We start from the raw sequence: 13,025 nt of genomic DNA, 5'->3' as shown, positions 1-13,025 counted from the left end.
GACGTTAACTAGGTCTATTACTGTCGATACTAGACTTAATTTTTGGGTTTGCCAGCGTAGCTCAGAGTTCGCTAGAAACTTTCTCGAATGTTCAAGGAGGAATTAACTTCCCTGATTAGACAAGAAGGGATTTAGTTTCTGACAACCATAGAACATGACAACTTTGCTCTCCCCTAATCAAGAGTCAATCTCGAGAGTCGTGTGAGCACAAGGCAATTATTTTACTCAGTCAGTACGTGCATTCTTAGTCTCATCAGATTGTAGAGAAAAGGAAGAGACGGGCGTGTTCAATAAAAAGGTGTTATTTATTGATCAGTCTCTTTTCTCATACATGAGAAATGGATCGATATTATTGCAATACTTATAGTTAAGTAAAGTGCATACATTAAAAGCAATAGTATAAAATAATACTGTAAAAACATTGATATGGTTTCTGAGCCATATGATGTTTAAAATGATTAAAATATATTTACATACACATATACATTTGACTAAACGTACTCAACTGGTGTTTCTAAATACGCCTACCCCGTGTACCTGACCTAAGTCTAATGCGTGGGCGGGAATAGAAAGTTACAGTTTTAAGTTAAGTTTGTTTTTGCCAAGTGAATAACTAAAGAATTCTCTGTGAGGGGTTATTCAGTTCTGTACCTGGAAGTTAGGATGAATGAGGAATGGTATCTCTTTCTCTGCTCTCGATATTCCAGGCTGCCTGCGAGGGCTGCCCAGAAACGCCGGTGCTGGGTCTCTCGGCTTGAGATAGCAGCGCGTCTCTCAGCGCGTCAGGAAGGCGGGGCTGCTGCCAGCGGGGTCTGCTCTGCTTCTGGGCTTCGGCAAGTATGGCTGCTCCGTCTCGTCACCACGCGTGTGTTTGCATAGGGCAAGATCGGCAATATTTATACCTTAAAGGTGCCGAGATTGACGTAAGGATGGACATAGATACGTCAATAAAGATGTCATACGACTTGCTCGTTAGCACATTCTTTACTAAAGTTCTCTGTGAAATCAAAACAATGGCCGCACGGATTTTCCAGGTTGTCATAGGTTTGATTTGTTATGAGAACGTCGTATGCCTTATCAGGGGCTGGAGGAATGTCGCTTGTCTAATTAGATCTCAAGCGTTATGACCTAATCAGATAACACGTTCCTGTGCCGTAGTGTGACTGCGTCAGATAACGGTATCTGCATCATGGGGGCTGTTCTTGCCTCATGGGCTGACTGTTAGTTAACTTGATAGTTAGTTTAACCAGAATAGGGTCAGGAATAGGGGGATCGATTCAGAACCTATAGGAATACATGACACTCTAATATTTGACCTGGAATGGGCAACACCTTTCAGATTCTCTGAGCATGTGTTTGTCATGTATGATGGTTTTACTCCAATAAAAAAAGGCCTCTGAACCCAATATAGTCAATTGATAGTGTCCTATATTTTTATATAACTTGAAACACAAGGGGAGTTGAAGTTCTTCTGAGACTTAATGTGCATTCCAATAAGCACAGGCATCCATAAGTGACTTCCAAGAACATGTGCTGGTTGGAGATACTTGTAGGGCAACAAGACAGTATTCATTTTGAAATCATTAATTTATAGTCCCATTATTAAGGAATGGGTCTGCCTTCTCCCAGGGAGTTTTGAGAAACTTGTTTAAACTACAGCCTGGTGAGGAACTGCTGCTTTTCTCCCTTCAAGCATCTTCAGTGTAGTCCGATTTCTAACAAGATGGAAATGAAGGCGAGCAGGATGACACTATAAGTCTCTATTGATTCCTTGGTGATTCCAATACCTGTAGGTCCTTGCTCTTCCTTATTTACAAATATCCCACCCAATCATCATCTGAAACAGCAAATTCTGTGTTACAACCCTATATGTCTCAGAAACAGATGTAGGACCTATGTGTGGCAAATACCTATGCTCTTAGGTACGCAGGTAGGTCACATGCTTGTGGAGAGACACTCATGCATGACTCTGCAGTTCACACCAAACTATGGAGGTAGAGCAAGAGTGAAAACCACCAGAGTCATCACAAAGGTAATTGCTTTTATTGTCCTTGCTAAAGAACTTGGTCAGTTAGTAGATCTACGTCCTTGGCTGTTGACCAGACTAAACATCGCAATGGGAAAGTATCCTAGACAGTGTGATAGAGTATATTCACACAGAAACAATTTGCCTTAGTATTTCAAGTAAATGATGTGTGTAATCTTGAAGTGCCCAACTCTCATTAGTTTCTCTGGGTTCACTGAGATTCGGGGCCTTTATATGGTCTGAAAATTGTTAATGAAGTGTGATTAAATGTAGAGAATTAAAGCAATACAGCCAAGGCAGTGCCAATGTGAGCATCTCTTCTTTTATATTGGTAAGGAACTCTTAGATTAATGGAACCAATGTTAGGGCCACTTTACATTTGTTGGAACTAAACGTCTATGCAGGAGGCTGGAAAGACGCTGGCGCGCAGATTACTCGGTTGACAACAAAACCCGTTACCGAGAATCTATCAGCGAATACAAAACGCAAGTTAAATCAGCTCAGGCCGCATATTTCTCTGATAGAATAGTGATGGCCAAGTCCAAACCGAAGGAGATCTTTCACATCGTGAAACAGTTAACGAGGCCCCCCCCGCCTTACAGGCCGGAAAAACCACCACTCACTGCAATAATGTCGCGGAATTCTTCTTCCAAAAAGTAAACACCATCTACTCAGCCTTCCCCCCCCCCGGAACATATCGCCTCTCCTATCCAACCGAATAAACCCCCAGCACCATACCCCTCCCTTCCACCCCAATCCACCTTGACTCACTTTCCCTTATTGGACCTCACAACTCTGGAATCCTTAGCGAAGAGAGTCAAATCTGGATCCCCTGACGACCCTGCCCCCCAGATATAATAATGGCTGCCTCCCAGATCACCCTGCCTATAATCAGGGAGGTATTAAACACTTCAATCACCTCCAGCACCTTCCCGGTCGCCTGGAAACAGGCCAAGGTCAGAGCTCTACTAAAAAAGCCCAGCCTCAACTCAACTGACCTGGGCAATTATCGACCCATCTCCCTGCTCCCCTGGGTGAGCAAGATCCTAGAAAGACATGTTAATCACCATCTAGTTAACTTTCTGGAAAGCTTTAAATTACTGGATCCCACGCAGACGGGTTTCAGACCGAAACATGGGACCGAGACCGCCCTCCTCATGGTCACCGAGGAAGCTAGGAAAATCCTGGATCAAGGAGGGTCAGTGGCAGTGGTCCTCCTTGATCTAAGTGCAGCGTTCGATACGGTCTGCCACGACACCCTACTACACCGTATGTCCTCCGCCGGGATCAAGGACAAAGCCTGGCTGTGGTTCAAATCTTTTTTGGAAGACAGATCCTTCAGTGTTTTTGAAGGTGAGTCTGTCTCCTCCAGCAGACCCCTGAAGTGTGGAGTCCCCCAGGGCTCCTCTCTGAGCCCCGCACTATTCAACCTGTACATGAGGCCACTGGCTGATGTCGTCCGCCCTTTCGGGATTAAGATCATCTCATATGCGGACGACACGCAGCTGGTGGTCTCACTGGCGCAGGAGGACAACCGTCCTGCGTCAGGTGGGCTCAGAGAATGCCTAGAAGAGGTGAAGACCTGGATGTCCTCTTCATCTCTCAAGTTGAACGGGGACAAAACGGAGCTGATGCTCCTAGGCCCCCCTAATCTTCGCCTCCCCGACGCCCTCTGGCCCCCGTGCCTTGGCCCTCCACCAACTCCTAAAGATAACATCAAAAGCCTTGGAGTTTGGTTGGATAGCTCCCTCTCCTTCAACGTGCAGGCCACAAAACTGTCTGCCACCTGTTTTGGCATCATGAGGATGCTAAAGAAAATCTTCCCCCTCCTTCCCATGGAAGCCAAACAGGTGGCTATACAAGGGCTTATACAATCTCGCCTTGATTTTAATAATGTGCTCTACCTCGGCGCCCCAGAGTACACTCTGCGCAGGCTGCAAACAGTGCAGAACTGCGCAGCCCGTCTACTGCTGGAGATCCCTCGCAGACAATCAGTGAGGGCCGGACTGGTCAGCCTCCACTGGTTACCGGTCCGCCAGAGAATTCTATTTAAGGCAATGTGTATTGCCATCAAGCCTTCTGGGATACAGGCCCGAGTATTACTCGCGACCTAGTCACTCATTACATCCCCAACAGAAGTCTTCGCTCCAGCCAGACCTTTTTAGCAGTGACTCCCAGAATAAAAAAAATCCAGATCCGGCGGCAGATCCTTTGCCTATAACGCTTCCGGAACTTGGAACGCCCTTCCTCTGCACCTTAGGGCCAACCCCAATCTTGTGGTGTATTTACTATGGGTACTGTATCGATCCCCCTATTTCTGACCCTTGTCTGGTTAATAATTAACTAGCAGCCATTCAACTGCACAGAAACCCGTTATCTGATTAGCCACACAACGGCACAGAAGCCCGTTATCTGATTAGGTCATAGCGCATGCCATCTCATTAGGCAAGCACTATTCCTCCAGCCCCCTAATAGGCATACGGTGTTCTCAAAACAAATCAAACCTACCACGACCTGGGAAATCCCCACAGCCATTGTTTTGATTTAGCCGAGAACTTCAGTAAAGAATGTGCGAACGATCAGTTCGTATGACATCCTTATTGACGTATTTATGTCCATCCTTACGTCAATCCCGGCACCTTTCAGGTATAAATAATACCGACATTGCCTTAAGCAAACACACGAGGTGGTGACAAGATTGGAGCAGCGAGACTTGCCGAGGAGCCCAGCTGACAGCGAAGCCCACAGACGCTGCCCCTCCTTTCTGACGCGCTGAGAGAGAGAGACGCTGCCTTTTCTCCTGCCGAGAAATCCAGCTCCGGCGCTTCCAAGCAGCCCTCGCAGGCAGCTGGAATATCAAGACCTGAGATAGAGATACCAGCCCTCCAGCCTTCTAAACTCCCAGGTACTGAAGTGAATCATCCTTTGTAGAGAATTCTTGAAGCAGACCCTTGGCAAAGCAAACTTAACTTATATGCTACTTATCTACTCCCGCCACGTATTAGGCTTAGGTCAGGTACATTGGGGTAGGCGTAGTTAGAAGCACCAGTTGAGTACGATTAGTCAATGTATATATGTATGTATCTATTTTATCCATTTTAAGTATCATATGGCTAAGAAACCATATCAATGCTTTTACAGTATTATTTTATAATTCTGTTATTACTGTATGCACTTTACTTAACAATAAGTATTGCAATAATAGCGATTCATTTCTCTTGTATGAGAAAAGAGACTGATCAATAAATAACATCTTTTTATTGAACACGCCCGTCTCTTCCTTTTCTCTACAATCTGGTGAAACTAAGAATGCACTGAACTGACTGAGTAAAATAAGTTGTCTTTTGTTTTCACACGACTCTAGGGATACACTCTTGATTAGGGGAGAGCAAAGTTGTCATGTTCTATGGTTGTCAGAAACTAAATCCCTTCTTGTCTATCCAGGGAAGTTAAACTCCTCCTTGCCTATTCGAGAAAGTTTCTAGTGAACTCTGAGCTAGCTGGCACAAACATTAAACTTTAAGTCTAATATCGTCAGTAGAAGACCTAGTTAACCTCTGTCCTACGTCTATACTATTGAAGATATTATTCCAATGCGCAGAGCCTATTGGGATGATAGGAACTACACTACATGGCGCCCAACGTGTTTGGATGGGCGATAAATCTAACGTAAGACATTAGAGTAACTCAGTCGTGCTTTTTCACACAGACCCCTTTTCCCCATAATACTCCAAAGACGTCTGGAGTGGGTGAAAGGTTAAATCCGCCAAACTTAGTAGGAGGAGAATCCTATGTATGGTTCTTGGTTTCTTCAACGTTGAAGGATACACTGTTCCAAAATATTGTGCATCTAATCTTTGTTTCCATAGAAACCTGATCTGCAAATAAACAAAATCTTCTTGACAGTAGAATGTCAGAAACTGAAGAAGAAAGGGAGACAGCTAGAATAGCAGCTGAACTCATAGCAGCTGACAATACTCTGCTGCAAACTGACCCGGAGGCAATACTCATCCCGGTCAACATAAGGAAATCTATAACTTTAAAACTTATAGAAAATGGGCTGACACCGAGAGGTGGTACAGTCATATTCGTAATCGAGGCACACGAATATCGGCAGACAGAGGTATTCTATTCATGGATAAACTTTCCAGCAGCAAACGCTGTAACAAAGGACTTCCACTATTACAAAATAGAGGAACCTCCAAATGAGTACACTCCTTTCGAGGAGGTGGAAATACCACTCAAATACCAAGAGCACCTGCTCTGGTTTAATGGCGCCCTAAAACATAATAATCACATCACCAGGCTCGGTCCACTAGGTAGACCAGGAGCAACGTGGCCGGTCCTATACGGATACACACCACATCCAGACATTGAAGAAATGTCTACACCAGATCTTTTAGCACAGCTAAAACAACTAATTAAAATACACAGACAATTAGTCCAATATTTAATGCGGACTTCAACAGTCCTACCTACTATTAAAATTCCACAGCTGATCCCTCACCAGGGGAACACAAATAAAATTACACCACAGAACATACAGTCCTGTCTAGGTAAAGTACCCGCAAAACGGGAACAAATTCCATTCTGGTTAGCATAAAAAATCACTCAAATAGAGGCGGTATTTCCAGATACCACCCCGGTTGAGAAACACAGGATTCTGACTATCTGTCTTCCAATGGGAATCGCACCACATGTGGAGGACTGTGACACTTGGGGTACAGTCTTTGCTTCCATTTACACAAAAACACATGGTGTTCCATCCATGTCAGTAATACCAGATGTGCTAAAACAAATTCAAGATGAATACGGTCCAGAACCTGCTTTAACTCTTGGTATGAAATTACTAAAAGACTTCAAGCAGGTCTCGGCAATATTACTAGCCAATATAAAGGGAGAAGCAGCAAATGTGGCGATCCGCCAGAGGTTAAAAGAGACAGATATAGCAGACCAACCATTTGAGATTGCCAGAATCATAGAAAAATCCTATGAAGAACTAGGAAGAGATAGTTTGGGTGGAAAACCGGTGAAACCCCAACTAATTGAAAAACCTGAAAAAGTATTTATTAAAAATAAACTAAACACTCAAAAAAAGAACTGGGATGGAAATAAACAATCCACTCCTAAAGAAAAAAGATTCCAGTCCAGAGGAAGGTCTCCTCGGCGGAGAGAAAGATCTCCGGACCAAGGACACAAGTCTCCCCAGAGGGAGCCCTCTGAGAAAAAATACAACCTTAGAAATAGGGATAATCTGAAGAAACCTGATAGATATCAAGATATTGATACACGTCCCTCTCAATCTTTTCAGACTTCCTTGCAGAAATCGGAAAGAAGAGGACGATCAGAACACAGGGAAGAGCACGTCAAGTCCAAAGACAAGGAACCTGCTCATCAAAATAAAAAATTACAGTTTCCAAAAAAGCAGGTAGCCAGTATTAAAGTAATCAACCATGCCGAGAATACTGAGGACACAGCTGAAAAACGGAGAATGGGCTCAGACAATGCTAGACAGCGCAGCAGAAGTGAGCCTAGCTCGCAAGATCCTTATGAATCATCTGGAGACAGTGGACACGAATGAATACATTCAGGTGGAAACTGCAGATACCAGAGTTAGCAAACCTCATAAAATATATGAAATAACATTGCGTATAGAGGGGGATAAGACTAGGAAAATAAGGGGTCTCTTTTGGGATAATCTCTCCAAAGGCTATGATATCCTTCTAGCTGAAAGAGACTGGCCACCAGAGTTTGTCAGGGAGTGCCCTCATGGCGAAGAAATAATTATGCCTGACTTCTCAAATCATAGTCCAATTCATAAAAAATATACACTTGCAAGGAAATGGGCAGTAGCCCAAGCTCCTGCATTATATAAAAACCATGTGGGATGGGATGAGGACTCTCCTCCTCACAAAATCCAGTTAAAATCACAACCTACTGCTCAGAGGCAGTATCCAATTAAGCAAGAAGCTAAAAAACGGGTAAAAGAGATCCTAGATCAACTTGAATACCAGGGGGTGATTGAAACTTGCACCTCACAAATGAATAATCCTTTGTTTCCTGTCTCCAAACCAGACAATTCATATCGTCTTGTTTTGGACTACAGACACCTTAACTCATGTTGCAAAACTTTTGCAGTACAAAACTCGCATAGTGCTGCACTAATGAATAACATAGTGCGCAAAAAATACAAAACAACATTAGACATCTCTAATGGATTCTTCTGTCAAAATATAGCACCAGAAAGCAGATATTTGACCGCGTTCTCAATAAATGGCGCGCAAAAAAAATTCTGTCGTTTGCCCCAGGGGTTCAAGAACAGCCCAGGATTATTCTCAGCAAGAGTAACAGAGTTACTACAAATATATGATGATGAGGCATTATCTTATGTCGATGACATCTATCTAACAGATGATGACTTGGATACTCACTTGAAGAGAGTGAACACCATAATACTTGTGTTCGCAGCAGAGGGTTACAAATTCAACTTTAAAACGTCAAGAATTGCCCATCTAACTGTCCTGTTTTTAGGATATGAACTATCAAGTGAAGGCAAAAGCCTGGCTGACAATTTCCTAGAGAAATGTGCTGTAATTCAAGCACCTAGAACACTAAAAAACTAACAATCAATTCTAGGTTTCCTAAATTTCGGAAGAACTTACATTATAAATTATGCAGAGAGAGTTAAACCTCTCTATGACCTTATAAAACCAGATTTTAAAAGAATCAATTGGACTCAAAAACACACAGAAATTTTGAGATCTTTACAAACAGATATGTTAGTCAAAACAAAATTATAAACACGTGACAACACACGCAACTTTGTGATTCGAGTCATCCCAGGAAGATGCGGATTCACATACCTGACCTCTAATGAGGGAGAGAAGGTACCAATAGCATACAAATCACACTTGTACACAAAAGCTGAAATGAAATTTAGCCCAACGGAAAAAATTCTAACCGCGGTACAGACTGCAGTAGCAAAAGAACGAGCCCTAGCACAAGGTAAACGAATAATCATCGTTACACCGATACCAGCCCTGGAGGCGGTAACAAAGGCAAGCATTCCGAATGCTAAAGCACTCCATCCGAGATGGATACAATGGGCTAATTCTCTTGCTGCAACAGACGTGGCATACGAATTTGATCCCAACTTAAAAACACAAGAGTTTCTCCAATATGAATTCGAATGTCCTCCGCCGACCGAGATTCTGCCTTTAGAACATTACGGCTGTATAATATATACAGACGGATCAGCACAACCCGCAGTGGGGGGTAAGCAAGCTTACAGTGCTGCGTGCGCGATTGTAAAAGGTCGCTGGCACGAAAGAAAATTAAAACCAGTGGTCACTAAAACGCAATCTCTAGGAGATTGTACAGCTCAGCGAGCTGAACTACTAGCATTCAAGATGGCGCTTGAAAATACCGATCGAGAATTCCCCACACTCATAGTGTGCGATTCATATTATTGCATCCAATCTTACAATGAATACTTGCAGATCTGGGTTCAGAACGGTTTTAGAGATGCAAAAGGTGGCACAATCAAGCATAAAATGCTTTGGGAACAAGTAGTTATTTTGCAAAAGTAACTACAAAAGACTCACGTGATACATACACTGAGTCATCAACGTGATGGCGTTCACGTTGCAGGGAATTCATTGGCTGATGAGGCCGCGAAGGCAGCTGTGCAAACGGCTTCCGTAGCTGCCATCACCAGGTCAAAAATAAAAAATAGACAGCAAAATATTACAAGCTGTCAGCGCTACAGTAAAAGATGCGATAGAAACACTCCCAAAAGGTTTTCCAGTAAAGTACTCATACATTACTGATGCAAATAATGTCCCGTTTGCTCGAATCCCTGGAGTGGGGGATAGGGCAATTCCAAACATGGAACATAGGTTAGGACTCATTATAGCGGCACACGAAGGGCTTGCTTCTGTACATGCTGGCGTTTCAGCGACAGTATCATTATTAAAACAGAGATACTGGTGGCCACAAATGCGACGACAAACAAGGAACTATGTTCTAGAATGTGAAATATGTCAAAGAATGAAAGTGTCAACAGTGAAACGACCAGCACAGACGCACCTTCTAATCTCAGATAAACCATTAGCCTGTGTTTACCTGGACCACTGTGGTCCCTTACAAAGGGATGGTAACTATAAATATATCTTGGTCGCAGTGGATTCATGCACGAGATTCATATGGATGTGGCCCCAGCGATCGGCTGACGCCAGAACTGTTATAAAAGATTTGTGAGTCTTTATCGGCACATACGCAATTGGCATGCTACATTCTGATCAGGGTCCTGCTTTTAGCTCTCGAGCATATAAGGAGGCCATGACCAGCATGGGCATTGCATTGCGGTATTCTTGTCCATTTCATCCTGAGGGAAACGGAATCGTAGAAAGAAAAAACCGTGACATAAAGCAATCTATAACAGCAAAGCTATTAGGTTCGGTAGCTGGGTGGGTCAAACATTTAATAAGTGTCCAACGTAGTCTAAATAACCTGCCAAGAAATTCTCTGAAAGGACTCAGTCCGTACGAACTATTGTTTGGGACTAGAATGTTAATCCAGGACTTAGATAGTCAGACTTCAGTGGTTAAAGAAAAATGCTTTGATATCAAAGATCGCTTGGCTATTTTACAGGACTTAAATGAAACAAGAAAAGACCTGAGCAACATAAAGTTGAAACAGCAGCTTGCAACCACTGAAGAAAAACCACCTGTCCCAGCAAGGCCTGTCTGGATTCCAAAAGTCGGGGATCTAGTCATAGAAAAGATCGCGGTAAAGAAGGAATTTGGGCCTTCTTACAGAAAAGCAGTTCCTGTCTTGTCTATCAACGGGACAAGATCAGTAGTACTACCGCCCCTTGCTGGTAAAAAGGAGAACCGAGTCATATCCATCGACCTGGTTAAACCACAATCATGTGGCCGATAACAAATAGTAGGCCAAGTGGACTCCCAAGAAGTAGCAGAACACCAAAGTTTGCTACATCCACAGAGGTTCAATCTGAAAGACTGATCACATTTGGAAAATCTACAGTGAAACAACAAGGACTATGCAACAAAGCAATGGAACTTGAACCTCTTAAAACCCAAATCAAAGCTTTTCATCAAGAAACAACAACCTACGATGATGTAACTACAGATTCTTCTAATGAAACAAAGCAAAAGCCAAAAACAAGAAGTAATCCAGAAGCAATTGGAACAATTGACAGAACGGCATCCGGCTACTTCATCAACTTCGATGATTCTTCAGAAGAACACAGCGAACCAGAAGTACAGCCATCAACAAAAACTTTTAAAGACAAAGCAAAGGAACTTTTTCAGCAACTAAAGAGAACCTATCTGACTTCTCCATGGATTGAAATTTGGGTGACATTAGGTGCATTTGTCCTCATACTTTGGCTCATCATGGTACTATGCTTGGGACATTTCATTGAGGGAAAATGTGCTAAAATGGACACAGCAAGCCAGAAAATCAACTTGGTCCTTAAACCACACACATCTTCACATGTCAAGAAAAGAGAACTTTCTTCAGTGAACTTCACAGCCAATCCTATACCAGGCGGTGTAGCATGGGACAATACTGATTATGAAATCTATGGCCCGGTTGAAATCCTGAAGTATCCACACCAATTTAAGATCTCGTTAAGTGACTTTGTAAAACCAAGCACATTTGCTGATGATTGGGACTTTGAAAGTATTAATGATATGATATCTGACCTAGTAATGTCTGCTAAGTTTACAGAACATGATTATTTACAGGGTTCATCTAATTATGATCAAATGTTCTGCTATAACCACTATGGTAACCATTATCTCCATAAATCTGCACAACCTAGAAATGTTTTAAATTATAACCAATGGGAACATTGTGCTACTCCACCAAAGGGTAGTTCCAAAACATTTTTTGATAAATATTCATACTTTTCAGGGTTTAATACAAGTAATGCAGAAACATTTTATTTCAAATTGTCAAATAAGACAGGTATGAAAACCATGCTTACAAACACAAAATTGATATATTCAGATTCATTTTTTGAGCAAATGAATACATTTGTTTTTGATTTCTGGAACAGTAACATTGAAACAAAAACTGTTTGGGGGTACAAAAGATTGGCAAGTACAAGGTATAGAATCATTGTTCAGAGCCTGCATGATCCCAGAACAAATTATATTTTTGAATGACACTATTCAACAAACTACCTGTCTTGGCTTAGCCAAAATCAAAGACTTAAACAAACCGTCTATTCCAAAGCCAACAACGAATAGTAATAACTCTATAGAGGTTGAGATAGACGTAACCCATATTTTAAACCAAAACAGAACACATCCTGATTGGAAACAATGGTTGATCTGGCCCACAGACACAAATAACTGTCAAGACAGATCCCTGAACAAAATACAGGGGTTCAAATTGACCAGGCCAGACCCTAGATATTCCCAAAGACAACATCCAGGGATAATAACTACTTACAGTGTGGGCAAGCTCTGCCTTCAATGGCTACAAACATCCACACTGGCAGAAATTAAGCAACAACTAACTTTACTTCAAGAAGGTGCTGACTTGCGTGATTTTATTATGGGACCACGCAAACAGCGTCAAAAACGTTTCATAGCGGCCTCTATATATGCAGCTTACAATGAAGTTTGGAAAGTAACTCAAATTGAGACAGCAGAAAAAATACAGGAAATTGACCGTATTAATTTGGAAAAATCACTTTCTGTTGTGGACAATGGGTTAATGACTCTGTCCTTCAGAATATATTCACTGGACAGTATTGTATCTTCAGCAATCGATATAATATCGCAAGACTTACTGATGTTACAACACGGTCAGTCCCAATTGCGTTCTATTGTACAACTTGGCTGGACGTTACAAAATCTGCGTTCAGGCTATGTGCCTTGGCGTTTAATCAACACAACGTCACTATTTAATATCTTTAACCTTACTGATAAACAAATCAGTTTGGCACAGAAGGGCGCTGACT

The 13,025-nt window shown here is 42.4% G+C and overlaps 1 protein-coding gene across 1 annotated transcript in view; it reads left to right on the top strand.

The window, feature by feature from the left end:
- The window catches only part of LRRC9 (leucine rich repeat containing 9), a 1,011,210-nt gene that overhangs the window by 154,933 nt on the left and 843,252 nt on the right, over positions 1-13,025 (top strand). The window lies entirely within an intron of this gene.

Source organism: Lissotriton helveticus, chromosome 9 (genome assembly GCF_964261635.1).
Source record: "Lissotriton helveticus chromosome 9, aLisHel1.1, whole genome shotgun sequence".
Lineage (NCBI taxonomy): Eukaryota > Metazoa > Chordata > Amphibia > Caudata > Salamandridae > Lissotriton > Lissotriton helveticus.
The sequence above is the reverse complement of the archived record's forward strand: the minus strand, read 5'-3'. Positions and strand labels throughout refer to the sequence as shown.